We start from the raw sequence: 5,552 nt of genomic DNA, 5'->3' as shown, positions 1-5,552 counted from the left end.
AAGACATGTCAAAAGAAAGAACAGATAACTTTACATTTCTTTAGCGCTTATTCGCTACACAACACGTATACGCTGCCCAGTAGTATCACAACCTATATTAAGACGTTAAGAACTATAGTTAAGCTACGGGGAGATTCAAAATGTATCCCAACGTTAGCAACTCCTTTCAAGATAATTTAGATAATGGTTTCTCTTATGTTCAAACCAACCACACAATGACTAATACAACATCAATAACCACACGTTCAAGTACTATATCGAAGCTATTCAAGACAAGACTCGAGAACACTCTGAATAACCCACATTCATAACATTCGATAACCATCCATATACGACTACTGCTTATTCAAGTTATCTTTAATGATCCATAGTCTTAATATTTTTATCGAAACAACCCTACAACTGCCTGACCAACATACTACACAATGTATAACATTAACTATCATTAATCTTCCAAGCTCAACAAGAACAACAACAACATATCAAAACAGCCCCCAACTAACAAAGTAAAGAGATACCTGATACTCTCACGAACACCTACGAACATGCCAAACGAACCATCTACATTCATTATACATTACTTAATGCATTCTTTCCATCCAAGTTCATGAACTATACCAGCAACCTCACGTTAACAACATCACCTTCTTATGTGCAAGAAAATTATATTAACATCATATTAACTCCTACAACAGCCCACAAAAATATTACAACTTCAACTTTAACCATTTAATTCCTTTATTCTCATCACATAATCCATGACAACAACAATCAAAATATTAATTTAAATCAGCTCACCAACTTTAAATAAAACTGCCCATACGACTTTAAAATATTCCAACACCAATATACATAATTTCATACATCCAATTCACATTTACACATTCACAACACGTCCAAATTTATCCTAAAACATATAGAAAATGATCAACTCTTACCTTAACAAATTGGCTCCTTAATTTGCTGAATTTAATGACTTCAATTAATTCAATCTTACTGCCCCTAGGATCAATCCCACGTTTCTATGGACCTTCTAAAGGGTTGAATTACCTTATAATATTAATTTTCTGATCACAAAACTTGAGACCTTCCATGGTCATTCATGGCCGAAGCTTTATCTCTCTTTATTTCTATATTTCTTAAAATGTTGAATATAAGAAATGAGCCCTTAGTCATCAATCTTGGTTTATATATGCTGCCTATTTGGTTGATATGTGTACATCCCTTGACATGTGTCCCATTAATATTCCATGAGCTAATCAAATTCAACCACATTTTGTGGCCATGGATGGTTTTAGGAGAGGTAGGGGTAGACTGAAGAAATATTGAGGAAAGGTGATTAGACAGAACATGGCGCGATTATAGCTTACCGAGGACATGAACCTAGATAGGAGGGTGTGGAGGATCCACATTAGGGTAGAAGGCTAGTACATAGTCTTGTTATTCCTCCTTATTAGTAGGTTCATTAGAGCACTATATTTTCTTGTGCTCTAATTTCTGTTATTATCTATTACTTTCTGTACTTTGATTACTCTATTTTATCCCTGTCATTCTCGTTATTTAATTTCTCATATATGCCTTATCTAACCTCTTTTATTCTTTTATACTTTTATTGAGCCGAGGGTCTTTCGGAAACAGCCTTCCTACCTTGGTAGGAGTCAGGTCTGTGTACACTTTACCCTCTCCAGACCCCATATTATGGGATTTCATTGGGTTGTTGTTGTTAATCATAATTAATCACTAATCCCCACTTAATAATCCAATCATGGTAAATTTATCCCAAATCTCCACTAATATTCCCACTAACTGTTATTAATTAGCAAATCGCATAATTACTAAAATTGAGATTAAAAGTCCTTATCTTATATACAAAAATAATCTTCTCCTCGGACTTATGTCGATTAGTTCATGAATAATCCGTTGTATAAAAATATGGGATATAACATCCTCCTCCCTTTAGAACATTCGTTCTTGAATGTTAAACTAGTCTCATAAGGTCTTACAAGGATTCCAGGGGAGTCTCTTTTATTCCGATAACATATAGTCTCATCTATCAATCAATATGATCAACTTAGAAGTTTAGATTACCTGTAGTCATACGAAACAAAAAGGATACTTATTCTTCATCTCCTCTTCGGCTTCCCAGGTCATCTCTTCTCAATTCTTATTTCACCACAATACTTTGACGGAAGCCACATCCTTAGTACGCAACCTTCTGACTTGGTGATCAAATTTAGTTATAGGGTTTTCCTCATAAGAATGCTCCTCCATCACCTGGACATCATCCATGGGAAATACTTTAGAAGGATCACTAATACATTTGCGATGCATCGACACATGAAAGACTGGGTGCACTGCTTCAAAATCAGATGGTAGGGCCAACTCTTAGGCAGCCTTGCCCACCCTATGAACAATCTAATAAGGCCCAATATACCTCGGGCTAAGTTTCCCTTTCTTGCCGAATCTCATTACACCTTTCATCGGTGACACCTTCAAGAACACCCAATTTCCAACTTTAAACTTTAAGTGTTAACTTGATTATCTGCGTATGACTTCTGTTGACTCCGAGCTTCTAATAACCTTTTCTGAATAAGCTTCACCTTATCAACAACTTGCTGAATCATATCGAGGCCGATTAACTTAGTCTCACCAACATCAAATCAACCAATAGGTGACCTGCACTTCCTGCCATATAAAGCCTCATATGGTGCCATCTGGATACTAGAATGATAACTATTATTATAGGCAAACTCAATAAGTGAAAAATGATCAGCCCAGCTATCTTTGAGGTTAATAACATAGGCCCGCAACAATATCCTAGCATAGGAATAGTACGCTCGGCTTGTCCATCAGTTTGAGGGTAAAATGCTGTGATAAAACTCACTTGTGTCCCCAATCCTTCCTGGAATGATCTCCAGAAGTTAGCTATAAACTGAGATCTTCTGTTCGATATAATATATGTGGGGACCCTATGAAGTCTTACTATCTTCTTGATATATAACTTTGCATAGTCTTCGGCTGAATAAGTAGTCCTGACTGGAAGAAAATGGGTTGATTTTGTCAGTCTATCTACAATAACCTATATAGAATCATACTTCCATGGAGTGCACAATAGAACTGTATAAAATCCATATTAATTGCTTCCCATTTCCAAGTCGGGATCTCCTTCTCCTATAATAATCCACCAAGCTTTTGATGCTCAATCTTAACTTATTGGCAATTCAGGCACTGGGCTATGAACTCTGCTATGTCCTTCTTCATGCCATCCCTCCAATATAAACATCTGAGGTCATAATATATCTTTGTTGACCCTGGATGAACAGAATAATGAGCATAGTGTACCTCTCCCATCACCTGTTGCCATAGCCCTGCAATCTCAGGTACACATAATCTGCTCCTATATCTTAGCACTCCGTTAGGTGTGATCTCGAATGAGGTCTTTTCCTTTTAAAGGGCTACATCCCTATACTATGCCAGAATAAGGTCCTCGTATTGGCGTCACTTTATTTCTCCCATAATAGAGGATTCAACAACTCCTCGAGTAGAAACTCCACCATCATCAGAATCAGCCAAATGGACTCCAAGGTTAGCTGACTGGTAAATCTCACGGACTATCTTCCGTTCTGGTTGTACATCTACCAAGCTACCCATATATTTATGGCTGAGTGCATCTGCTATGAAATTTTCTTTTCCTGAGTGGTATAGAATGTCAATATCATAATCTTTCAACAACTCTAGCCACCTTCTCTACTGTAAATTCAGCTCTTTCTGCTTAAAGAAGTATTAAAGACTTTTGTGATCTATGTAGCTATCAACATGTATGCCATATATGTTACACCCCACACTCTTGAGCTCGGAATGTTTCTTAAGCTTCTTAGAAATTAGCATATAAGCCGGATAATCTAAACGACTCTAAGGAAGGGAGAATGGGATACCCCATAGTAGAGAAGGTTGGAAATAGAGTCATAAGAATCCGGAAGGAATTAAAGGCCAAGTAATGAGTCTAGGACTCGATTTACCTATGGGAGCTACTAACTTAGAAGTCTTACATACCTAAGCTACTTGAGGATATACCAAGCTTACAAAGCATGGATTACACATGCTTTTAAAATAAGATGAGATTACAAACCCGCGAGGAAGAGAAGAGAAGGACACATGGCAGCACCTCAAGCAAACAGGTGACCCACCTGCTTAGGGTCAAGTAGGTGACCCACCTGCTTGGGGGGTGGACCCCATTGCCATGTGGAAGCCCCTTAATGGATGCATGGATACGATGGCCAAATAAGGGTTGGACACGTGTCACCCTTAGGGGATAACACATGTCACCTCCTAAGGACACCTATATATATGTAATACATGACTCCTAATTCAGTTCTTTAATCAAAAACTACAACAACAACAAAGAGAAAACAAACCCTAAAGCTTAAGATAAAAGAGTGACGGCTAGGAGAGAAAAAGGGGCAAGTCCCAATTTTATTCCATAAATTAATTATCTAGCCTATAACACGATGATATGGAGGTATTAGTAGTATAAAATCATGGCTTGGTGCAGCACAAAATGGATAGCAAGCAGCCACGATATTTAAATCACGCTAGAGAAGTTCCGAGGTGCAATTTTGGTGAGTTTTGGCCAATTTCGAATAATGTAAGGTCTTTCCTTCCAATTTGAATTTTATGGTATTGTTATAGGGTGTATTACACACCTTGTATGCTTCTGGAAGTGTAAGAAAGTTGTGTAAATGCTCGACGTTCGAAATAAACTAAATTAGAATTGTTATAGTTAAATTGTAGTCGAAATGAGGCATTGTGCGTGTGGGGGCTTCTTCTGGTCGTGTGATGGTGTGTTAAGGTATTTAAAAATGTTTTAAAATAGGTTTAGGAGCTTCTAGTTGCATCTACACTACCCTCCACTTCGTATGATTAAAGGTTTTACAAAATAAAGATTAAAAACCCTTTTTTGGTATCGTAGTTTCGAGCGAGTCGTTTGGAGTTTATGTTGTATATTGTTGATGTGAATTGCTTAAACATATGCTGCAGGTCATTGTTTTTGGTTGGCTGTAGGTATTAGGAGTTTAATTGGAAATTCGGATAGGGCACATTATAGAGGAGATGTTGCCCGATTTCCATTAACTCGTTAACTAGTTAAGGAACTAGTCCAAAAGACGAGCAAGGAAATGGGTTCTGTGAACACTCGTATATAAATTAAGGTGATGAACAGTTAAGGGTTGTTGTACTTGCATTACTTCCATGTTAAATAGGTTTGGAGGACGAGGACGTGAGCGTGACAAAGAGTAACCCATAAGAGGTATGTGAAGCTTTCTCTTGGCATGTTTTTGGCATAAGTATGTAAAGCTATTCTTCTTTCTTTTGGCATGTCTTAGATATAAGTTATCAATGGTTTGTATATGAAACATGGGGATAATTACATTCGTAAAGCTCTGAGTACATTTCATAATTCTTATCCACTCCGTGATGTAGAACTCATGTAATAGTTGAGCTATTTCCTTCTTAAGGCTTCTACAGGATAAAAGGTAATATATGTAGAGCCTAGT

Source organism: Solanum dulcamara, chromosome 12, assembly GCF_947179165.1.
Source record: "Solanum dulcamara chromosome 12, daSolDulc1.2, whole genome shotgun sequence".
In the NCBI taxonomy this organism is placed as follows: Eukaryota; Viridiplantae; Streptophyta; class Magnoliopsida; order Solanales; family Solanaceae; genus Solanum; species Solanum dulcamara.
This window is presented reverse-complemented; position numbering follows the sequence as displayed.